At 39.8% G+C, this 25,994-nt stretch overlaps 2 protein-coding genes and 1 pseudogene across 2 annotated transcripts in view; 2 read left to right on the forward strand and 1 right to left on the reverse strand.

The window, feature by feature from the left end:
• Nucleotides 1-4,445: 4,445 nt before the first annotated feature.
• LOC148755851 (interferon-induced very large GTPase 1-like) lies at nt 4,446-12,802 on the reverse strand (annotated as a pseudogene).
• The window catches only part of LOC109445589 (olfactory receptor 2AG2-like), a 47,968-nt gene continuing 30,367 nt past the window's right edge, over nt 8,394-25,994 (forward strand). The window contains exons 1-2 of the mRNA XM_088791617.1: nt 8,394-8,416; nt 12,232-12,334. The gene's annotated coding sequence lies outside the window, so the exon portion shown is untranslated. The remainder of the gene's footprint in view (nt 8,417-12,231; nt 12,335-25,994) is intronic.
• LOC148755852 (olfactory receptor 2D3-like) overlaps nt 12,239-25,994 on the forward strand; it is a 35,199-nt gene continuing 21,443 nt past the window's right edge. Inside the window, exon 1 of the mRNA XM_088791618.1 lies at nt 12,239-12,334. The gene's annotated coding sequence lies outside the window, so the exon portion shown is untranslated. The remainder of the gene's footprint in view (nt 12,335-25,994) is intronic.

Below are 25,994 nucleotides of genomic sequence, written 5' to 3' on the forward strand. Positions count from 1 at the left end.
GGTACATTACTGTTAACTGATAAGCAGATTTTATTTGAATATCATAGGTTTTCCACTCATGTCTTTTACTGTTCCAGGATAACATTAAATTTTGTTATCATTTCTCCTCATTTCTCCTATTGTTTCCTCTGGTCTGACAGTTTCATAGTCTCTCTTTGTTTTGCATGACCTTGACAGTTTCGAAGAGTGCTAGTCAAACCTTTTATATAATTTCCCTCAATTTGGATTTCTGTGATGTTTATATTGAAGTTATGAATTGTGAGGAAATTGGCCTTCTCATGACATCATATCAAGAGGTACACAATATTAAGGAAGTGAGTTTTTGAATGTTGACACATCCCACTTTGATTTTTCCCCTCAAATTTTTCATAACGTAAAATTTTCCATAACACAGTACTACTTTTATTTGTAAGTCACTTGTGGCCCATTTTCTGGACTATACTGACAGTTCATTGGTTAATGTCCAAGAATTGTCCATATCGCATCCTCATTGTTATTATTTAGTTTCTTTATGCCATAGAATATTACTCTTACTTCTCCCACTGAGAAGATGATTCTTTTCCCTCTTCAGTCAAAGTAAAATCCTCAACCAATTTACATTGCAGCCACTCTCCAGGTTGAATGTTTGGTTCTCTGTAATTTAGCAACTGTTTGTAAACTATGCCCCTTGTTTGACATTGTCTGAAAACATCGTGGAGAGTAGCCTATTCAGTTGAAGTTAGAAAGGTCTCCAAGGGATATCAAGTAGGGGCCAAAATCATGGAAGCCACCTGTTTGTGTATGCAGTGGGTCTCCCAGTGGTCCCTAGTGTGATATGTTCTTGAATATACCATTAGCCATTAATGACAGAATTCTTTAATACATTTCCTTCCCTATTGGATTGATGATCTGTTATATCATAGGACATAAATGGATATTTATGTAAATGGATATCCATGTAAATAGATATTTCAGATCTTAAAATATTTTCTTTCACAACTGAGACACTTTCAATTAAGCTTAATAACAGGCCAACAGGCCTTTTAAGTTGGGAAATACACACTTTGGTAGGTTTCTAGTCCAAAATTCCAGCCGGTGCCACTGGATGACAGTCTTGGTCTTTTGCCAAATGGTCCAACTTGTAACATCGCAGAGGACCCAATTGTGCCATGACTCACGGAAGCTCTAAAGAGCCTGTTGGGGCTCCAAGCTACATTCAAATTTAGTTTATTTCCTGGTAACAATGTGAATAGGAACTAATAAAATTTTCACATGATTTCTTCAGAAATGAAACTTGATCAACTCTGTGCCTCTTGCTTTGATTTTGGGCTTGAGAAAGGTAAAGACAATAATTCATTTTCAGTTGTCTCAAAGGTATCTTTAGTTATGCTGTCCCAAGTTATACATGAGAATTTCATCATTTGCCCTGGTCCCCATATTTCAGTTGTGTTAATCAATCATTCTCTCGTGGTCATAAGATTAATAAGCATTTGTAATCCAGTGTTAGTTTGGTCTTCAGTTTAAGATATTGACATTATATTATCAATGTAATGAATAACAATACTTTTAATTGAATCAAAATTTAGTCTCTTCTCATTAGGTTGAGGTAATAAATGGAATTTAAATAACATTGTGGAATCATAATAAGGGTCTACAGGAGTCCATCTCACATGAATTAAAATTGATTTGACTTTCTTTCAAAATAGAAATAAAAAAGAAATCATTACCAAAATTTATCACAGAATATCAATCTCCTTTAGCTTGTTGTACAGCTTGAATTGTTAATACTGGTGTATGAGGCATGGCTGATGCTTTCTTCGTAGGGTTCTAGGATTCATCATCTTTTCTTATAGGCCATACTGAGCTATTAAACAAGGAAATTTTGGATGATTAGGCACCTGCAGATAACATAAACTTTAGAGTTCAAATTTCTTCATGTTTCTCCTCCCCTAGTGTCTTATGTTGTTTTAAATTAACTCCTTGACTAAGCTTAGGTGATTTAAAAGTTTCACATCTGGCATGTCTAATTAGAATGGGACAAAGAGAAGATTTTCACAATATCTCTTTCTCCAGTAGTTTGTGTAAGGAAAGAGTCTTCCGTTAAGACATGACATTCATTCTGGTAGGAGTAAGGCAATAACGGTATATAACTTTCTTATATAAAATGCTGCTTAGAGCCATTCTTCCATCTACAAGCTTTCTAGAGTTACATCATGATATCCTCCTAATTGAATCGTTTTTCCCTTTAACTTTTCATAATCAGCCTGAGGTATAACTGTACATTATGCAGTAGTATCCAGCAATCCCAATGAAGTTTCCTCATCACCCCTAGGGCATTGTATCCATACCAATACAAATACTTCCAATCCCCTGATGGAGGCTGTGCCAAGAGAAACTGACCTTCCATTTTGGGTTTCCAGGTGGGAATTCCTGCCTGTTCTCAGGAAAGTTTTTTTGCTTTCCCGTTCCCAAATCCCTAGATATAAACTGTTTTCTGTTCTCCATGATGAATCTTATCCACAAAGTGACGGCCGACATTACCAAATACCTGGGTTCAAGCAGCCGTTTTTCACAATTTCCCAACCAACTTTTCTAGGGATTCGGGAATGGAAAAGCAAAAACTGTTCCTGAGAATTGGTGGGAATTCCCGCCCAGAAACCCTAGCAATAAGTAGGAAAAATGTCTAAGAGATACATTGTGAGTATTACGTTTATTTCCCATTCTACGTATTACTGGGTTCAAGGAGCCGATTTTCCCGATTTCCTGACCAACTTTTCTCGGGATTTGGGAAAGGGAAAGCAAAAAAAATTCCTGAGAATGGGCGGGAATTCCCACCTGGAAACCCTACTTCCACTAACCCAAAATCCCTTCTCTTTTACCATACACCATTTAAATTTGTTCTCGCTTTGAAGGGATTGTAGATTTACCCTTTATGTAATCACCTTATTTAAAAACTCCTCAGGGCTAGAATAAATTGAGCTAGTGTATCACAATCCTTTTAGAGTTTAACCTGTTAGTGGACCAACCAGACTATATAATCTCTCATAATGCCCCTTTGAATTTTAGTAGTTACTCCATCTGTCTTCTTGTTTAACAGCCCATTTTTTAATTCCAATAGCTCAGTTGTTTTGAGGTTTTCCCATACATTTTACTGTTATTGTTTCCTTTCTCCTGAACAGTCCTAACCATTTCACCATCATTCAGGCACATTTGGGGAGCTGAGAAAGGAGATTCACAATAACTTCCCTCAGGTCATCTTGTGATCCAACAATAAAGTCACATAAGAGGCACAAGTAGCTGGAGCCCCCTTTATAAGCATCATCCTTGGTAGCAAATCTTATATTTTGTTATATTCAATAATATCTACTTCTCCCTCTCAATCAGTCCTTGAATAAAACCTGTGTGCTCCAGTTTAGGAAATTTGAGAAATTTCAGGGCTGAGCAAAGGAAAAGACATGACCACAAGATGGCAGTAGAACGTTAGTTTTATTAGGGTGACTGACAGGTTTGCCAGTATTGGGGGGAAGTCCCTCCCAGCAAGAGGCCATTCAGAAGGGGCCACCACTCAGAAGGGGAAGAAGACAAGGGAATTCCTAGGGGGTCAGAGCTGGGCTTACATGTCAAGGTGATATACTCAACAGTCCAGTGTGGACTCTGAATCAGAGAGCTCCAAAGGGCAGCCACAGCTTGAGGTCTCTTGAGCCACTGATTTTATCATTGTATGGCCAGGAGAATTTGGGGTCACTTTTGCAAGGTGTGCAAAACAGGCAGGCATAAAATGAGTAAAAAAGTGCTTATTTGATCCATATTAAAATCAATTGCCATGTAAAAGTTTGAGTTTAACACTAGTGGCCTTTTCAGCTAATGGTTCGCAGGCAGCTGTGAAAAAATAAACAAACTGAAGTCCAAAATAAAGAGGCTCTTTTCTGCTCATTTATGTAATACCCAGAGGCCATGTCTTATATTGCTCTGAATCTCTAACACACAGCAAAATTCCTGTCTCATAGGACGGACTCTATAGGTAATTAAGCAAATAAAGGAAGGAATATATCATGGAAGGAAGTAGAGAACGAGGAAGGGAAGGAGAAAAGAAGTCCCATATGTACTTGGTTCTTAATTTTTTTTTTCTTTTTCTTTTTCTTTGCTCTATAATTTTTTATTACTTCAGATGTTGGTTAATCAAAAAAGTGAATTACATGTTTGAGTTATTTCTATTTATTTAAATTTTTGCAAAACACTAGTTTGGAGGTTTGTTTACAGAAACATACACTAATTCTAAAACTCCCGGACAAGATGCAAACTATAACATTTAATTGGTTGGGTTTCATTTTCTGGCTGCAAAAAAAAATACTCATTACAAAAAGCAATGCAGCAGAGGAAGAAAAAAACTAGGTGATGAAGTGACAAGCTTTTTGAGTCTTTATTCCAATTCACAAGGTACCAGAAACTCTTTGCATCAAAGGAAGTCAGTCAGTGTTTTGGCAGTTTTTGTAGGACAACTTAAAATTTGTAAAAAACTCATTTCTTTTACTTTCTTGGTACAGGACAGGGTTGTTTGCTTTCTTGAATGCAATGCACATCTTTTTAAAACCGTTTGCTGCCTCTCGGAATAGCTTTAAGGCAAGTTCTAGTTTGTATCTGTTTGTCAGTATGAATCTGACTCCTTGAGATGCAGCCTCAGCCTCAGTATGGATCACTTGCAGAATTTCATGGAGGTAACTAGAATTGTAACCCTCTTTCTGGTGTTCCCTGCTGTGTATGATTTCCATAACTAGTTTCATAATTTGAGTTGTCGTCTTGTTTATGATATCTTTTTCGAACTGTTCTACAGAGGGTCCATATACTTGGAACTTTTGAGAGGTGATAACATGTTTAGAAAAATTGATAGAAAATGTTTTCTTTGTATCACGATACCTAATTATGTTCACAATATTGGGATGCTGTTTAAAATGCTCTAGGAGAATGTTCTCTAGCTTAATATCGATATCGGGCCCCTCAGCAGATGGGAGTGTGGGAGGCAATAGAATGGAGATGTTCTCTGACCAGATCTCGTTGAACAAATCTTGCAGCTCCTTATCATGTAGCTCTTTCCCCCTGGGGGACTCAGCTAGCTCTCTGATTTTTTCAAATTTTACTTTTTGCTCCTTAAAAAGGTCTTGTATTTTCTTTCCAATAATTAGATCCTCACATTTTCTCATAGTTTCTACAAAAGCTCCGCTTTAAGATTCTTCAAATCATCTTCAAATCTTCCTTTCCACTGAGCCAAGATATCTCTATCTCGGTCTTCTCGAAAGGACCTTTCAAATTTTTGCTTAATGGTTTTATGTTTTTCTGCAACTCTACTGTCAATTGAGTTTCTCTTGATCTCCTCAACTTCTCCCTTCTGGATCTGGTTGGTCAGCTGATTCTGCAAGTCCAGCACGTCTCACTTCCCAGGTCCAGCTGTTGTATATGGTCTCTAGTTTATTAATAGCCATGGCCTCCTTGGTGTTTTCGAACTTGAAAATGAAATTCTCATTCACTAAGGCCTTCCATAAATCCAGTATCTAGACTTTAAGCTCTGATAGCTTCAAAATACATCCCCTGGATTCTTCCTTGGCATGCTCAAGAATCCTGCTTTTCAGCTCCTGAACATTGTGGCTAAAGCAGGGATTAGGAGGGGCCATTGGAGCAGAACCTTCCCAGAGGTGAGCAAAGTAATGGATGTGGGTCTTGACATCAGACATAATGACATCACTGAAGTGAGATACATCTGAGCACTGTTCATGTTTGGCTTCAGCAAGTATTTCATCCAGCCCCTCTTGCAGCCATTTTTGCCTTTCATACTGTGATTTATATCTGTAATTTCTTCTATGTTCTGATGAACAAACAGGCACCTTGGGGAGCTATTCAGTAGTTTCATCCTGAGAAAGGCATGAATGTCTATTTGCAGAGTATCTTGTATTTCTGATACATCTTTACCCAAAATATTGATTAGAATTAAGTTTTCGAGCCCAATGATAAAGTTTTCGAGCCAAATGTCATCTCATTTTCCTCATTCTGTGCTTTGTTAATGAGCTCTGAGGCCCGAAGTCCTTCTGTGTCCACAACAAGCACCAAATCAAAGCCCAACTGTTCCCTGAGCATCTCTTCCACTTTCACGAGCTGCATGTAGGCCCCCCGGGTACACCTCCCAGCACTGAAGCTGAACTGCAGCCCAAACAATGCATTCAACAGAGTGGACTTCCCTGAGATCTGCAGGCCAAAAACAGAGAGAACAAACACCCATTCGTCTCCAATTTTCTCAGAGACGTTGTCCAAAATAGCTGCCATCCACCTCAGGGGCACATAAGATGCATCTCCATCCATCAGCTCAATGGGCACACCAGATAGCATCAGATCAGCAGCCAGTTGGGGAAGGGAGAGAAATAATGTATTTGTTTGGGAGGAAGCTTTTTCCAGAGCCTCATAGATCTGGCCCACCTCTCTCAGGAGATGCTCAGCTCCCAGGGTGGCGTCACTGATCTCTTTGGAAACAGCTTGTAGGTCAGCCTCCCAGTGTCTGAGGGAGTCTCTCTTTGACTGCTTCTGCTTCTCTGTTTGTACCTGAGCCAAGAGGGAACTGTGCCTCTGGTGTGCCTTTTCTAACTCTCTGATGATTAGTTGGTCCATTAACAAACTCAGCCCCTGCAGAAAGTAGAGCTCTGTGTGGGTCTCTGGGTGTGATTGAAGACCTTCAACCAGAGACTTCATCAGGTCACTAAGGTTAATAACTTTGTGATACTGTCCACAGCGTATTTTCTGCTTTTCATTCTCAATCTCATTCTTGTATTCTTCAATGCTCCTGTTTCCTTTTTCTCTCAGCTGATGGAGTTCCTTGTCCTTCTTACACCAATCATGCCATAGCCCTCCCTGAAGAGGTAGTAACTTTTCCTTTATCTCAGATAATTTCACTTTTCTCAAGATGTCCATAAGGATGTCTAATTTTTTCCTTGCTTCTTGGCAGTTTGTTTGATCCTCATCAATAATAAATTCATACTTCCTAGCAATGTCGGCCCAGTTACTCAAAGTAGAAGGAGATGCTGACTTCTTCAGCAACTGTGTTATTGTAGTAGTGATTTTATCAGCTAATTCTATCTTATTTAAGTTCTTGATCCCAATTCTCACTTTGTGAGCAGAATGCTCATCCATAATATTTTCTACATTTTCAAATAAACAGATGAGAGGTTTGGGTGAATTCCAAAGTTTAAATAGAAGGGAACTATTCCTTTCATCAAAATCCGAAGTTGACAAGAGGATGATAGTGATTGAGGATACCTCTTGGAGAAACCTAACTTGCTTCTCGTGTACTTCAGCATTTCCATGGAGATTGGTGAAGGCAATACAGTTTTCAAATCTGTCCTCAGCTCTTCCACCAGGGCAGAACCAGCAGATTTCCACCATACCTTCTATCAATAGACATCTATTATTGTCTTCCCTAGAATGATGGTGGAAAAAATGGTCATGTTTGCCTTTACTCAGGAGTGAATTCAAAATCTGTGATTTGGAAGTAGAGACATAATTTCCAACTCTTATGAAAGATACAATGTGTGTAGGTTGCCAACTGATCAGCTGGTTATTATAATTCTTAATTTTTTTCTCCCATCCTATTTTTGTCACCTCTCTCCAGCTTCTCCTGATTTGCTTGAGAGACCAAAGAGGAAATTCAATGGAGGAATCATAAGGATTTGGCACCAAAAGTGGGAGAGCAAATTGACAAATGGAAAGTTTTGTTAAAACATACTGTCTTGTAAAGTCATCTGCACAGTGAAAAATTGCCATTTGTATGTCCATTGGGTGGATGCAAGTTTGTTTTGTAGTTGATTGTGTTTTCTTGATAATGAAAAATTCCTCAAATGTTCTTTCTAGGTCTGTGGTTCTCTGTGCCTGAGACACAGTAGATACTGTATCTATATTGCCTCTGTAAATTAGGTATCGGAAATGATAATCTAATACCAAAAGTTTCTCTAGAAAACAAAATGGTAGCTCCCCTTCAGTTCTTGGTTGAGTGCCATGGAGGGAGGTCTTGTTTATCAAAAGAGTATTGACTTTGGTCATCTTCTTGGGATAATAAATTTCCAGATTAATCCGCCTGATGAAGTCAAGAAAGTGTTGATATTTCTCATTATTCCTTGATGGTGGATCTTTGGGACGAGAAGCAGATTCATTGGGTGTTTTCTTTTTGTTAAAGAAATATTTTAATTTCTAGAAAGAACCAGAAATAATGATAATGACTGTTATCTCTCTAGGACAAAGAAACTTCAGTTTACATTATGCATTTGTGAATATATTCAGTAGTTTTCCAAAATTAAATTGAGTCCTTCTATGTTCTAGGTAATGGGCTGAGTAAGAGATGAAGTATAATACAGACTCCCACACTGATGAGCTTAAAACTTAACTACGAGAGACATATAAATAAGTAAGTAGTTGATTATACTGTACTATACTGCAAGACATAAATAAATGGTGGCAAGTTCGATATGCATTGGCAACATGTTTGAAGAAGTGATTAGATCTTCTTGGGAGGCAAAGTGAGGAAAGACTTTACCAAACTGATGTAACATATTCATGGAAGGGAGATAGGAGGAGAATTTAATTTAAAAAGAAATAGAAAGGAAACTACTACAAGGGAGATATTGTGTTTATCACTTTGCACATGCGATATTACTGAATGAATAGGATTTTCTCAGGCAAAAGAGGAGATGGGTGGGGGTATTCTATATAATGAGAACAGAAAAGCCAAGGCAAAGATGTCTGAAAGTTGGGTATGTACAGGAAACAGAAAATAATCTAGTGTAGGCAAGCAGAAAAAGAAGCTAATGAGGAAAACTGACAGGGAAATGAACTGCTTTATACTTAGTAAATATCTATTTCATGATGCCCACCATTACTATTATTATTTCCATTTTGGAGAAGAATGTCTCATAAAAATTGAGCAATATGCCTGTGGTCAGACAGGAGTGACAGGAGTCGTAGCCTGGCCTCTGGGATCTTCTTGTTCATCTTGCAGTCTCGTCGGTTTAAACATGGAATGACCGTGCTATACCCTAGGATATAGAAGCCAGTAAGCCTCTGAGAGGTTGAGCATCTGTGGCCTGGACACTCCACTCTGTTCCAGGGCAGATATATCTACCCCAGGGGCAATTACAAACCTGTTTCATTGGTGGTTGCTGTTTATCTTCATCTAGTCCTGCTTTATTCTCTGTCTTCCTCTTTCTATTTTTTTTCACCTTTATCAGTGGAAGATCCAGCTTTGGAGGGAAAATAATGTATATTATTCTCATGATTATTAAAATATGGAGTCAGAATTGCATTGTTGCTGAGGCTTAGCCCCTTCTCTACCTGCAGCTACTGGTTTGGTGCCAAGAGTTTAACATCAATAAGTTCAACATTAGTGTCTGTTTCCCACGTGTGACCCAAGAAAAGATACAGGTATTTTATGTTATGGAAATGATCAGGAAATAAGAGTAATTGTCTCATGGGCTGAGGTATGGGGTACAAAAGTGAAACGAAAAGAATAGTGATGAAATAAGGGGCACGGTAACTGGGGTATTGCTGATAAACAGGTTTCTATTTATACAGAAATCTAGCACATTGATTCGGGGGTATGGTGAGAGTGGAGAGGGGTGTGATGGCTCTCAATAATTGTTTCTCTCCATCTCCATATTTTCAAATTTGTGGAGAAAGAAAATCCAAATAAAACTGTAAACAACTTTCACAAAAGCGACTTCCCTGAGGATGACATTTTTTGTTGTTAGAAGTGATTCAAAGCAGTCAAATGTTTATTTCATATCACTCCCAAATATTGAGCACACTGTTTATCATATTTCTAGCTGTTCAGAGATTATTCCTGAATACCCTACTTCACCACTCCCGATAGTTCATCTCATAATCAACCCTTGGAACAACATGAGAGAGTAAGGCTGATGAGATTAGCATCCAGCTAATAACTGAGGTTGGAGGGTCAGAATGAACAGGTTTGTGGGCATATTTTGTAGCTAAGGAGACCAGTCTGTTGCTAGGACTGTGAAACTTCATCATCAGAAGTAGTGTTAGAACTAAAGGACACTAGTCTTCATGATAAAAAGGCCTGTGACATTTCCAGCATAAGAAATAGGAAGAAAAGCCGTCTATCTCACTACACATTTTAGAACAACAAACACAAGACACTAATATCATCTGAGGAAACGGGTGGGGTGGTCAACAGACCAGTCACAAAAGAATGATAATCAGGTTGGCATCAGACTCATCATCAATAACAGAAGACAATTAGGTATTTCTTTAAAAAATAATGAGCTAAAAAAGATTTTCAACACAGAACCCTAAATCAAGTCCAGATCCCTTCAAGTTTGAGAAGACACTAAAGTTATTTTCAGAATGTAACAACCTAGGAAGTTTGCCATCCATATACCCTTTCTTAGGAAGGCTCCAGAAGGAAATTATCTAAGAAATAAATGGGGGAATAGAGGATTCCATTAATTTGAAAAGATATGTAAGATATTGGAAGGACATAGGATGTGATAAAGATGCACAATGCAAAAAAAAAATGGTAATGAAATATTTTTGTGAAAGCAAAAACAAAATAAAATGTAATAATTGAACTCTACTTGATTTTGTTATGACTAAAATTTACATCTGTATAATAGTGTAAATGATTGATTTTGAACTTTTAGAAATAAACTATAAAAAAAGTTGAAAGATTTTCATCATAGTTCTAAGACAGAAAGTAAAAAATTTGAACTTTGACCATGTAAAAGTAAAAGTAAAAATATTTGTGGGAGTTATGAGATACTGCTTCTATAATGGACCAAATTAAAAAGTGTAAAAAATAAAAGTCCAATGTAACCTGTATGTAAACAAAAATACCGCTATAAATCTATCAGAAAGAGAGTGATGGGGGAAGCCAGAGGTGGCATAATTGAGCAAGAGGCTTGCCTATTATTGCAGGAAAGCAATGAATTATACTGATAATGATGTTGATATTGATAAACTAATGGACGTAATATTTATAAACCCATGGAAGTGTGGCAAAACCATGCTATTTAGAAATATGGCAGTCATCACCAAAAGAAAAATTGAGTTCAGAAGGGTTATTTTGTGAGAAAAGGGACAAGGTAATATTCTGTATGCTTTACTTTTTAACTATATTCATGAATAATTTTGTTAAAAAAGTGAAAATATATATATTAAAAAAATTTTAGAGTGATAAAACTCTCCCCGATGAATTAAACTGTAAAAATGAGTATATTTCATGTTGCTGAGAGTATAGTAAGAGGACCATGCTCACACTGTATCTGACTATGTTAGTACAGTAGTTGTAGAATATTACTTGACTCATTTCAATTTTAGAAATTTAAGGGAATGAAATAAAATGAACACCAAGATCTATCATGAAGATACTTTTCAAACATTATGCATAATGTTATTTTGGAAACACCAGAATGTCTGAAAAGGCCTTTTGGCAAAATTATTTACAGACCACCAGCAAGATGGGAAAATATGTAGTCATTTAAAATAGTACTTAAGAATTATTGTTTAATACTATGGGAAATGCTTTTTATCTGTTTTAAACCAAAAAACTCCACTAATGGTATAAAACTATACATAGAGTACAATCTAGGTGAAGAAAATTTTATCATACAGAGTGTGATACCATATGTCACATTGTTTGTTGTGTGAGTCTGTTGGTGAGGTCATGACTAATGCTTTTTCTTTTCTTTCAAATTATACTCAATGTCTATAGAGCACATATTATTTTGACAGTTATAAAAACATGAGATAAAGTAAAAACTGAAGGGAACAACACACTCAGTGAATTTAGATGAAAAAGCTAGTACTTTCAGTTGAGGTGGAAAAATGAATAGCTTCCTCAGGTAGCACTTCAGCTGGACCTTGATTAATGGAAAGGAGATAAGACTATGAAGGTCACAGCCCAGTGGCACAGGCTCACTAAATGACTGAGACCTAATCATTGGACTGTAGAATACTTCCCCTCTCCCTACTTTACCCCCACATCAATAGGGTTCCTGTACAGTGACAAGGGAATACAATGGAAAGAATTGCATATCTCAGATGGAAACCCAAAGACATTGGGGAACAAAAGCAAGGACACCAGAGGAAATTTTAGCCTCTGACACCACAGCTACAGCAAACAGTAAGCACAGCCTAACTCCTAGCCAGATAAATATTAAACCTCACGCTAAAAGCCTATTTACCTCAGTTTCTTTTACCCAGTACAGGCACAGCTTCAACAAGTTACAAGGCATCGTGAACAACAAAAAGCACATTTTGAAGAGACAGAACAAGCATCAGAATCGAACTCAGGCATGGCTGAGAGGTAGGAATTATGTTGGAATTTTAGATGTGAATTTTAGCTCAACAAATAATTTTTAAAAGCACCATGACACACAGTTCTTTTTATATTTCATATTGTTAATGTGTATATTGAATTAATTAACCTATGAAAATTTCACGGAAAGTCTTGAGCCATGTTCAGCAAAGAGAGGGGTAGGTCAGGTGTGGACTCACATTTCCCCACTGACTGACAGAGCTTCTCTGCTAGGTTGCGCTGGTCTATGGCTTTCAGGACCTCCTGAGTCACAGTCTTGGCGTATTCTTCCCCATAGTACTGTATCAGTAGGTCAGCAAGCCTCACTCGGGGTGCTTGTTCGAGAGTGCCCCGAGGAATGTAGTTGTATCCCTCGGCAAGAGATATGTTTGTGAGTTGGAACTTGAGCTTTACCAAATCCTCATCTAAAAAGTTCTCAAGGATGTTAAGAACAAGCGTCTTCAAATTGCTTTCCATCCTGTGCAGCTCAAGCCGGGAAACTGATGACCCTGTAGTTACTGACCTGAAATGGAGAGATGGTTATGGATAATCCCAGGAATGGTGGGAAATAGATATGAGGCAAATGGTTTGAGGAAAGTGAGAGAAAGAAGTGGAGGGGTGATCAGAGACTGTCTTCTTGAAAAAAACAAAACAAAAACAAAACAAACAAACAAACAAACAAGCAAAAAAAACCGCACAAAGAACCTTGAGTCCCCAAATATGTGCTGGCAATAGCTATTCTTACATATAGGATATTCCTTACAGCTTTGGGGCTTCTTACCTTGCCATCCCTCTACCCACAATTCTGTTCCACTGCTTGACCTTGAATTCCCTAGATTCTCTATTAGATGATGTCTGTTTTTGGGGAATGGGATGGGGAAGAGGTCTTATGGAGGTTTGTGTTATGCTGAAAGCAGGAGGGAAAAGGTAGATGTGTTGTTTTTCAGTAGTTATAAAAAAAAAGTAAGTGCATTATGGGCAGTGACAGCAAAGGAAAGTTTAAAAGAGAATTGAAGACATTTATGCTTCCATTACTTGTGTGTATTGGGTGGATTGGGAGGTATTTTAGGAGATTCAATTTGCATATGAAAATTGGGACAAATAAAAGTAGTATGGAAAATCACCTTTCTGATTCCTTTATAACTATACAATCCTCACCCTTTTTCTATGCTTCTCACTCCTTTTAGTCAGTACTTTGCGCTATCCTGAAAAATAACTTTTCTAGGTATGCAAGTATTTGAGGCTAATGCCATTATCATCACCACCATATAAGCAATACCACTGTCTTCACCATGCTGTCTCATCTCTCTCCATCAAAGTCCTGCCTATTCTTGAAGTTACTATAAAATACCATTTCCTTTCCAAGGTCAGTTTTGGTTTTCCCTAAAAGATGTTATGCTACCTAACTTTCAACTCTCACAACTCTTGTGACCCTTCTGTTTTGTCTTGTTATTATACTTATCTTTGGACTTCAATTATTTTCCTTTGTTAGAAAACACTATTAATTAAATGGCCACCAATATGTATTGAGCATCCTTTACATCCTGGGCAGGTTACTTGGCACATTTTATCTCATTTGTTTTCTAACAAAAAAGCACTTACAGCATTTTAACATTTTAAACAAGGGAATGACGTTATCTGGTTGAACTTTAGGAAGATCACTGTGTCTCCTGGATGAGGATGGAGAATAGGACTTACCAGGAAGGAAGCAGTGGTAACTGTTAAGACACTGTTAGAATGGTCTCAAGAAGATGGTGACTGGGACTAAGGTTTTAGCTCAAAAGATAATGAGCATTGGTCATATTCAGGGTTTATCTCCTAGGCATAATCCCAACTGAGGTTATTGATAGATTCATTATGGTTGTGAAGGAAAGTGAAAACTCAAGGATGATACATAGTAGGCAGGAGTCTCAGATTCCCACCCCACCCCCTTCCGGTATACATGCCCTGTGTAATCCTTTTCCCTTTAGTGTGGGCAGAACCTGTAAATGTGATGGAATATCACTTTTGTGGTTACTTTATCTCATGTGGCAAAAGGGAGGATATCATGGATGGGCCTGAGTTAATCAGGTAAGCTCTGAAAAGACACACGAAGCAGCAGCATGTGTGTTCCTGCTGGTCTGGAAGGGAGCTTGTGGCAAACTGCCTGTGTGGGCCATATACCTAGGGACCGAGGGCTGATAATAGCCAGTAAGAAAATGGAGACCTCAGTCCTACATCTGTAAGAAGTTGAATTCTGCTAACAACCAAAATGAACTTGGAAGAGGACCCCGAGCTCCAGATGAGAAATGCAGGATGGCCGACACACTGATTGCAGCCTTTTGAGATCTTGAGCAAAAGACCTAGCTAACTTAAACCTGAACTCCTTACCCATAGAAACTGTAAAGTAATAAACTGGTGGTGTTTTAAGCTGCTAAGTTTTATGCTAATTCATTGTGGAGTGATTAAAATTAATACAGATGATTTCTAGGATTTTGACCTGAGCAAGTGGGTTGGTGAGGCTGTCATGCTCTGAGATGGTAAAAGTTTATTGCTTGAAATAGGGAGAAGGTCATATTTAATTTGTAATACTAATTAGACAGGTAAATGGAGGTGGTAAGTAAGCTAAAGTGGGGCATAAATTTTAAGGGATGGGTCCAATTTGGAGCCATTGATTAGAGACTTAAATGCATGGGACTATTAAGCTTCGTTAGGGAGAAAGCATAAATAGAGAAGAAAGAAGGTCCCTGGAGGCGAGCAACATCCCAACATTTAGAAGAGAGGTAAGTAAGACTAAAAAGAAACATCCAGGGAGGAGGAGATGAGGGCTGAGACACATTTGAGACCCCTGAAGCCTGGAGAAGGAAGTGTGTCAAAAAAGAAGGTGTGGTTAACCATGTTAAATGCTTCTGATAGGTTAGGAGGCTAAGCATAGAAAACTGATCATTTGTCTTCTAAGATTAGAGTCACTGATGACCTTGATAAAAGCCCTCCCCATGGTTGGAGGGAAAAGCCCAATAGAAATGGGTAACGAAAGAATTTATGATGGGGAGGTGGAGTCAATGTAATTTTTAAATATTTTTTGCTCTTCATATAGTAGAGGAAAGGGACTATCAGAGGAATGGACCATATGTTTACAGAAGTTTAGTGTATGTGTTTGTTTTAGGTATTGATAATGCCGACTCATTTGATAGGAATGATACAGTAGGGACGAAGACATTTTTGATGAAGGAGATTATATTTGCTTCCCATTGCTGCTATAAAAAAAACAAAAAAACCATAAACTTAGTACTTAAAGCAGCAAAAATTTATTGTCATGTAGTTTTGGAGACCAGAAGTTTGCAATGGGTCTTATGGTGCTAAAATTTTGTTGCTAGCAGGTCTGGTCCTTCTGGAACCTGCTCCAGGGGAGAATCTGTTCCTTACCTCTTGTACCTTCTGCCAGCACTCCGTGGCTTGTGGCCTCATCATTCCAGTTTCTATTTCTATGGTCACATTATTTTCTCCTCTTCTGTAGTGAAAGCTATGCCTCTCCCTATGTGATTACATTTAGGGCCTTCTTGGCTAATTCAGGATAATCTCCCCAGCCCCAAATCCTTAATCACCATTATTGCCAAGTACCTTTTGCCTTATAAGGCAAAGTTTACAGGTTCCAGGGATTAGGACATGGATATATTTTGGGAAGAGGCATTATTCAGTCTATCATAGAAGGAAAGAAAAAATTGGAAGGGAGAGGATGTGGGGGGAGAGAGATTGAGAGGGAGAACACTAAAGTTTTGATCCAACTAGACGATAATGAGGGTCAGAGGTAGCAGATGTAGAATTGTGTTAGTGTTAAGACACATTTAGGCCAGGAACAGGAAACTTCTTATCCTAAAAGCCATCTTGTCTTGCTTTATACCTTGTACCTGCCAGCTTGTGTTTGCCTTAGGTCTGGAGAAGCCACCTGGAATGTAGAAACCATCTTTCCTGTCTTGCTTTGTACTTTGTCTCCTAGGGGCTTGTGACCAGTGGGCCTGGGTGAACATGGGCGATCAAGATGGGGGCCTGGGGGCCAGGGTGTGAAGCTGGAGGGCTTGGTCATGCCCCAAAACCCCTGGTTGCTAGAGACAATGCAACGAAAGCCCCCTGAAGCACTGAAGGGGGAACAACCTCATTTAACCCCTCCTATAAAACTCGACACCCCTTTTTGCTCTGGGACGTTATAATCTTTTCTAGCCTGACCTCCTGCAACTCAACATGCCAAATAAATTCTAATAGACCAATTTTGGTCTCCCACGACTCATTTCTCCAGTCATGCCTAACAGTTAGGAGGGACAAAGGAAAAATTATAGAACCAAACCTACTAAAAGTTTAAAATAGCAGGATTTATTATTTTTTGTGTGTGGCAATGGAGGTCTTGGAGGTGATTCCTAGGTTTAGACTTAATTGAATAATTTACTGAGATGGGAAACTGTAAGGTATAGGGCAGAGTTGGGGGTATTTTGATACAATGAGTTTGATATTAATACAATGGTTAACATGATTGCTTTGTATTTTCCAGACACTCTTCTTAGTAATTTATATGTATTGTTTAATTTATTACTTGTAACAACCATAGGAGGTAATACTATTACATCAGTATTTTATAGATTATGAATCAGAGGTGTAACTTGTTCAAGGTTCTATGAAGCCTGGTTCTAGAACCACTGCCCTTAACTCCCACATCAGCCTCCTGGTGGAGATGCCTGCTGTAAGCTGGTTACACAGTCCTGCATTTCAGAAACTTGTCTGAGGTGAAGATTTAGATTCAGGGATCGTCAGCATGTAGATAACAGTCAAAACCATAAAAAATAGATGAAATCACTCAAGGAAAATATGTTAAGAGAGAAGGTTAGTAGGCCAAGTGTCCTATTTATGCAGGGCTGATATTCAGCTGTTAGGCTGTGAGATAATCTTATCAGCTATTAAATATTAAAATACCACTGTATTTAATGTTCATGCTGGTGGCAAATAGATTCTTTTCTGACCCCTTCCCCCCACCACTGCCACCTTAGTTTCCCAGGCTGTGAGGTGCCCTAGATAGGCTCTGCCAAGGAGGAATATTCACTATTCTATTTTTTTCAATAAGCATTTATTGAGCATATATTATGGTGCTATGGCAGATGATAGAGACTAAAAGAGAAATGGGATACCTTTCCTGTCCTTAAGAGATTTATCAAAATGGCAGACATTTTCATGGCATGAATATGATTAAGCTTGAATGCAATTATTTTATAGTGTGGTATTGGAGCCCACAAATTGTATAAAAAGCTGATTTTAAGCATCTGGTATATACCAGGCACTGAATGTTGCAGATTCAGAGACTAGTAAGACAAAAATCCCATTTCTCAAGTGTTCCGTGTTGGTTGGAGGACTGGGGCACAGGCTTGATTTGCTTATGTGTTTTAGGACAAAAATAGATAAGGTAGAGGATGTGGTGAACATAATGGGAACAGTAGCCAGTTTTGCCCAGATCCAGTGAAAATGACAGCCAAAAGTGGGCCCCGGCTTCAGTGAGTTGATAGAAGAGTTCTTACACAATCTATGGGAGATTTTGACTTTCATGGGAAATTACCCGAGGGGCTGTCTAGCCCACCTTCCATTTCACAGATAAGAAACCTAGGACTAGAGGTAGTCTGTGATTAGCTTGTTTTATGCAACATGTTAGTGGCTGAGCCCTGAGTCCAACCCAGTCTCTGAGCCTGTCCAAAGACCTCCGCTGACTAGCCCCCACTGAGTTCAGGCTGACCCAAGTTGCAGTTGTACTTTGGTCTTTGGTGTGTTCATATTACGAGACACAGTTCAGCCTTGGAGTCCCTGATGAGGACTCTCTCTCTGGGTTCCTAAATTTGAACAGAGACCTGAACCATGTATTTAAAGCAGGACCTTACCAAAGTGTAAGACAAAGACAGAGACACAAAGCAAAGAGTGGCATGAGCAAGGCAGAGAAAAATCAAAACAGAGCAATAGAAAATGATTACGCTGAGAGAGAGAGAGAGAGAGAGAGAGAGAGAGAGAGAGAGAGAGAGAGAGAGAGAGCAATGGAAGAGAAAGGAGGGAAGGAAAGGTAAGGGACGGGAATGGACGGAAAAAGGAGAGCAAAGACAAGTAACATGAAGACTTTCTCATGTACTACAAGAGAAAAAGAGGCCTGGGGCCTCCCAGATTCTAAATCACATGCGCTGCCTTCTCCCACATGGGGAAAAGGGAAGCTAACTCCACCGTGAGCCCCTGAGGGAAGAGCACACTCACCAATACGAATCCTAGGTCTTCTTCAGGTTCAGTCAGACCAGGGGATGGAAGGTTGCTGTGGAAGACGGCTATCTGCCTGTATTTCTGGAGCCAATCTGTAACTCTAGAAAACTAGTTCGATTGTTTTAATGTTATTGAGTAATGTGGGTGTGGTGATACTAGCTGTCCACACCTACTCACAGGCTGCTGAGAGGGAGGTGGGGGCTAGGAAAGGCTAGAGGTGTTATTTCATCCTTGATTTCAAACTTTGTCAACTGCATCTCTTTATTTATTGAATCAAGTGCAATTTTGGAGGATTTAAGCTCTTCACCATCTAGCTAGTGACAGAGTATGGATTGGATTCAGACTGATCTAAGTTAAAAACCCTGTGTGATCACTTGAATTAGGACACATGACTTAGCTATTTAAAGTCTTTGTCTTCTCATTTGTGAAATGGGAATAATAGTAGTACTTATACCCTAGAGTTGCTTTGAAAATTAAATAAAATAATCATGTAAATAACATAGCATTGTGTTTGGCCCTTAATTAGTGTTCGACGAAGGTTAGCTATTATTTTTCTTATAATGGGGAGACCTACTTAAGGGTCCCTGGAGTGGGAGAGAGATGTCAGAAGTTCACCTTGAAGCTGTTGATGTTGGCCTCATGAAGAACAGTACATATCAGGAGAGTAGCAGCTTTATCCTCAGATGGGAAGTATCTTTCTAGGTTTCAGAGCTTAAAATAAAACCTACACCATTCCTTAGCTGAGGGTTAAAAAGAAAATTAGTTTCATTCCTTGGGCAGTGATGATGTCTCTGCATCCTTGAGACAGTGGACACCAGGAACAAGTCTGGCTCAGTAACCTTGATCAGTGACTGTGTATGTCAGCGGACAAAGCTGTTCACTACAAGTGCAGCATCGTAGGCTTTTGGCTGGGAAGAAGTGATTGCACACTTGCTTAGCAGCAGCCTGCCCTACAGACCTGCCGTGAAAGGGCCCAGTGCCAGCAGATGCTACTGCCTTCCACTGCCCAGCAAGGAGAACCTGACCGGCACTGCCAGGGCTCCACTTCTCTGGAGACCGAGAGACACAATGCCGCCCTGGATTCGAGCAGTCCTTTTCTTCCTGCCAGGTTCTGAAGTCATCCTGTACCCATCTATTCTGTCTTCAGTTCCCAGCAGCACTGGATCCCTGTGGCTGAATCCCCACAGGGTATTAAAGACTGTTAACTGGAAGGTCCCTGGCCAGTTTTCCTGGCAGTTCTTGGACTGAGCGTGGGTTTTAATAAGTTTGAGATGTTAACTCATTTCCTCCAGGTATTTCCTTCCAATGCATTTCTTACCTCCATTCAAAGGCATTATTGCTTCTATGAATAGCTGTCCAAAGGAAATCATGAAACAGGACAAAAAATACACAGTTGACCCTTGAACATCACAAGTTTGAACTGCCTGGATCCACTTGTATATGGATTTTATTTCAATAAATACTGTAGATGTATTTTCTCTTCCTTGTGATTTTTAAAAAGATTTTTATAAGAATATAGTGTGGCAGCCGGTTAGCTCAGTTGGTTAGAGCGCGGTGCTCTTAAGGTGGCCGGTTCGATTCCTGCATGAGCCCTGGTGCGCTGCTCCCTCCACAACTAGATTGAAACTACTTGACTTGGAACTGATGGGTCCTGGAAAATGCACACTTAAAATAAACAAAAGTTTTTTTAAAAATCTTTACAAAAAGATAATTAGCATACAATATTATATTAGTTTCAGTTATACACAATAGTTGTTCAACATTTATATACCTAAAGAAGTGATCACCACGATAAGTCCAGCAAGCATCTGACAACGTACCAGGCTATTATTGGCTATATTCCCTATGCTGTGCATTACATCCCTATAACTTATTGGTTTTATACCTGGAAGTTTGGACCTCTTATTGCCCTTCACTTTCCCCCTTCTAATTTTTTAGTTGCAGTTGACATTCAATATTATTTTATATTAATTTCAGATGTACAGCTTATGGTTAGACATTTATATAATTTAATAAGTGATACCCCTGACTAGTCTAGTATCCACCTGGCACTATCCGTAGTTATTACCATATTATTGACTATCTTCCCTATGCTTTACTTTACAACCCCATGATTATTTTGTAACTACCAATTTGTACTTCTTAATCCCTTCACCTTTTTCACCCTACCCTCCAACGCCCCTCCCATCTATCAACCCGATAAATCTAGTACCCATCTGACACCTTACATAGTTATTACAATATTATTGACTGTAATCCTTATGCTATACCCTGTATCCCCATGACTTTGTAAAAACCAATTTGTACTTCTTAATCCCTTCCCCCTTTTCACCCAACTCTTCAATACCCCTCCCATATGGCAACCATCAAAATGTTCTCTGTGTCTATGAGTCTGTTTCTGTTTTGTTTATTTTGTTTTTTAAATTCCAAATATAAGTGAAATCATACTGCATCTGTCTTTCACTGTCCGACACACTCGTCTCAGCACAATACTTCCAGGTCCATCCATGCCTCCGCAGATGACAAGAACCCATTCCCTTTCCTGGCCAAGCAATATTCCATTGTATATATGTACCACCTCCTCTTAATCCATTCTTCCAGCAACAGACACCCAGGCTGCCTCCACATCTTGGCCATTGTAAACAATGCTGCAATTAGCATATGAATTCACATGTTCCTTTGAAGTAGCATTTGGATTTCTTTGGATAAATTTTACCCAGAAGTGGGATTACTGAGTCCTTCTTTCTCTGTTATAGTCTTTGTTTTAAAGTGTATTTTGTCCTGTATAATATTGCTACCCCAGCTTTTTATTTTTAATAACTTCTTTCATCCCTTTACTTTTAGTCTGTGTATGTCTTTCAATCTGAAGTGTGTCTTGTAGGCAGCATATGTAAGGGTTTTGTTTTCTTATCCATTCAGCCACCCTGTTTGTTTGTTTGTTTATTTATTTATTTTCTCATTAATTTAGTGGTCTTAAAAATCTGTGACAGATTTTTGGTCAAGTTGACCCCTTAAAAAAAAAACACTGATTTTAAAATTTAGTAATTTAAAAACTGCAACACAAAAAATAAAATGTCCACAAAACATTCTCCTTTCCTTCTGAAGATTTTACAATGTATTGTAATCATTAAACAGTTTTTTACTAGTCAACTTAAATAGCCAATTGAGACAAACAGTTCTGAGACTGTTTTTCCACAACTGATTAAGACTGCGGTGGCCGGTATTGGGGACAATATTCATTTAGCCTTCTGAGCTTTCTGGGCAGTGTCGGTGACCTTGCCAGCTCCAGCTGCCTTCCTGTCCACTGCTTTGTGACACCCACAAATGTCTGTTTCATGTCACGGACAGTGAAAGGGCCCAGAGGAAAGTAGTCAGAGAATCTCTCGATACAGATGGGGTTGCCAGGAACCATGTCAACGATGGCAGCATTGCCAGATTTCAAAAATTTCAGGCCATCTTGCAGCTTTTTCCCAGATTGACGATCACGCTCTCCTTCAGCTCAGCAAATTTGCAAGCAATGTAAGTAAGCGCTGTGACAACAAAGCACAGGTGTGTACCTGGCACTGATTTAGCCTAGATGGTTCAGGATAATCACCTGAGCCATGAAGCCAGCTGCTTCCATTGGTGGGTCATTTTTGCTGTCAGCAGTCACATTATCATGATGAACATCTTTGCCAGACACACACTTTTTTCCCTGTAGTTTTCATAATTTTTTTTTTCTCTTTAAAAAATTAGATCAGGTGTAAAAAACAATGCACTAGACAGCTCACCCCTCACAAAGTGATAACCCCTCTCCCCAATCTATTGCCCCTCTGACATCGTACATATCAATTATAATTCCATTGACTCTATTCCCTATGCTATACTCCATATCCCGTGACTATATATATATATATATATATATATATATATATATATATATATGTTAAATTACAGTTGATGTACAATATTATTCATCTTCAGCTTCAGGTGTACAGTGATCACATTGACATTGAAGCCCACATTGTCCCCAGGAAAGCTTCATGGTGCATTTCAACAGATGTTACTTCAGTTGTAACATTGACTGAAGCAAAAGTAACCACCACTCCGGGTTTGAGAACACCAGCCTCCACTCGGCCCACAGGCACAGTACCAATACAATTTTGCAGACATCTGGAGGGGCAGACACAAACATTTGTCAGTTGGATGAGTTGGTGGCAGGATGTAATCCAGAGCTTCAGGAAGAGTGGTTCCACTGGCACTGCCATCTTTATGGGTGACTTTCCATCAAATGAACCAAGGCATCTAGTCTGCTGGTGATTCCTTCTTGTATTTTTCATTTCTGACTGGTTTATTTTTATGGTTTCTATGTCTTTTTTTAATGCTGTCTATCTCTTAGTTGAAGTTCTCACTAAGTTCCTTGAGCATCTTTATAAACATTGTATCTGGTGGGCTGCTCATCTCTATTTCGTTTAGTTCTTTTTCTGAAGTTTCCTCCTGTTCTTTCATTTGGGATGTATTTCTTTGTTTTCCCATTTTGGCTGTCTCTTTGTGTTTGTCTCTATGTAGTAGGTAGGGCTGCTATGTCTCCCAGTCTTGCTGGTGGCCTTAAGTAGTCTGGGTCCTGTGGGGCCCAGTGGCACAGTCTCCCTGGTCACATGTGCCATATGTTCCATGAGTGTCCTTTGTATGGTTGTTATAGTTGAACCTTGATTGTTGTTGGCATGTCAGTGGGCGGTATCGACATTCAGGCTGCCTGGCTGTGGGGTTTGGCCACATCCATAGCCATGGGCTACTATGGGGGGGGTTACTCCATGTAGCAAGATTCACCCCAGTGGGCTCTGGTCCCTGTTGAAATTTCCCTTTGGGTGTGACACTTGGGGGGCTAATTGGGTGGTGTTCTGCTGTGGTCTGAAGCTAAAGTCCAAGTATGTTGGCTTGGTTCTGGGGCCGCTTGGGAGAGGCTCCAGTGCAGGCCCAGGTCAGCTGCTGCCTGTGACTGGCCAGGAAGTACCCGGTAGGAGCTATGAAATGATCCACCATGGTTTAATGCCTATGCTGTACGTGGAAGTGTATGGGAGAGGCCACGCTGCAAACCAAGGATGGCTGCCACCAGTACTGAGTCTGGGGTAGCTCCACAAAATGCAGGACACCTCAAGGCCTGCTGCCACCTACTGGGTGCCATAAGGATCAGCCACTAATAAAGCCTCTTGGGGTCGGCAGGAGGGTGAGGCAGGGTCTCAGTGAGTCAGGAGGGTGAAGCAGCAGAGCTCACCAGGCCAATCAGATTCAGATTGGCTGGGGGACGGGGTGGGCTCAACACAGGAAAGATGGGACCCACCTGCTGGCTGCAGGATAGCAGGGCGCCACACAGGGGAAATGGGGACTGTCCCTCCAGTCTTCACCCTGAAGTGCACAACTCAGTGTCTTCCCATATGTCTCCAACATCCCCAGAGTTACCATCCCTCCACCAGGGTCCAGGGTGAGTGCCTGCACTGGCCATTTAATAGCATATCTGAATTTCCCTGCAGGTTTCTATCCCACCCAAATGGTTGGAATCTCCCACTGTTTTTAACAGCCAGAAGGTTTTGGGGCTCCTCTTTCTGGCACGAGTACTCTGGGCAGGGGAACCTGGTGTGGGGGGCTGGGATCCCTTGCTTCTTCGTGGGGGAACTTCTGTGGTGGAGGTATCTCTCCCAATTTTCAACCGCCACACGTGGGTGTGGGACCAGCCTATTTTCCATCTCTTCCCCTCCTACTGTTAACGGAGAGTATGTTCTCCTTGGTGAGAAGTCCAGGTTCTTGACATCTCAAACAAAGAATTGAAAGAGACACAGAGGCAAAGTGGTGAAAAAGTGTATTAGAAGAGGTAGTACACTTCAAAGAGTTAGAAGCGGGCTGAGCACCAAGAGGAGCAGCTCAGGGCTCAGGGCTCAAGGTGGAATTATTAGGAGAAAAAGGACACTCCAAAGGGTTTGGAGCAGCCCTGAGCAAAGGGAAGGCTCAAAAGGGGCTCAAGGCTCAATGCTCAAAGGGCAGCAGCTCCTGGGAACCTGGGGCTTTTATCTTTTTTTCTCTGTGATGGGCTATTCCCCTCCAGATGCGGTACTACTTGATTGACATCTGTGATCGATAAGGGCCATTACCTCACCCTCTTAGACTGTGTGTGTCCCTTCGCAGAGTTCAGTCTGTTATAATGATATTAATGAACTACTGGGCACATGTGTGATATTATAATGATGGTATAATGAGGCTAGGGTGACATGGAGGTCGCTGTAGGCCTCTACTGTGCAGGACCCGTCTAATTTATGGTCTGTTAGTTTTCTCACAGTGGCTAATGGGCAGATAATGGAAAAATTCGAGGGGTCTACAGGCAATGCTCCCCATAGATTGTGTTGAACATGTAGGAATGCAGAGACTCCATTATCTATCTCTAACTGCCTGCCTTATTTTTCCTAAGAGATGTGATCCCCATAAATCTCTGTGGGGAGTTGAGGGACAGGAGGTTTCTTCTTCTGTATCTGCTTCAAGTTGAGAAGGGGGAAGAGGTGTCCCTACCTAGTGGGGATTCATGAAATTGTCACCCTATCTGTTCTTGAATAAAAAGAGGGGCCCCTTCTTCCTTGGTCAGGGTGCACTGGGAGCTTCGCTGGGACATAATTCATATCCTGACGGCCCCTAGAGGAGGAGAGACAGACATTAGTTAATAAATTAAAAGTGCTGGCTCCAGAAATGGGGCTCAAAGCTTATTTATCTTAATTTTACCCAGGCGTTATTTAACACTCCTGGATGAGTGTTAAAATCCATTTGGTCTCTGGAATAGTGTTTGTTTATCCAAGAGTTAGGTCTGGAATGGCTTGGGGGAATGTTGGGCTACAATGATTACAATTAACAAGCTTTTAAGTAGTTATCTGAAGCAGGGGTGAAAAACACTTTGTGATTTAGGCTAGCAACAATCTTTACTTTAGGATTAAAACACTGATTTGAAGAGTGATTAAAACCAGGGGCTAAGGAGCTAAAAGACTAGGGAAAAAGGGACTTAAAATTTCTATAGTGAGGGGACATAAATCTTCTGTAGTGAGGGAGGCCTAAAACCTTTGTAGTGAGGGAGCTCTCCCATATCACTACCAGTCTCGATGCGGCTCCTTCTTTATATCTTTAGTTATAAAATGTTTATTCAGCTAGACTTCCGATGGCTCGCCAGGTTGATTGTTCTATAATTTTGTTGTAATTTAATGTGTTCATGAGATCAGGCAAGCACAGCGTTTATGTTCTCTGCCATCTTGAATATGCTCTTCCTTATGATTGTCCTAACATTTTATTTTCTCTAACTGACTTTATGTAAGAACACAGTATATACACATATACAAAGTATATGTTAATCAACTGTTTATGTTATAGGTAAGGCTTCTGGCCAACAGTAGACTATTGGTAG

Source organism: Rhinolophus sinicus, chromosome 14 (assembly GCF_057876585.1).
Source record: "Rhinolophus sinicus isolate RSI-liver-muscle chromosome 14, RSI-T2T, whole genome shotgun sequence".
Lineage (NCBI taxonomy): Eukaryota > Metazoa > Chordata > Mammalia > Chiroptera > Rhinolophidae > Rhinolophus > Rhinolophus sinicus.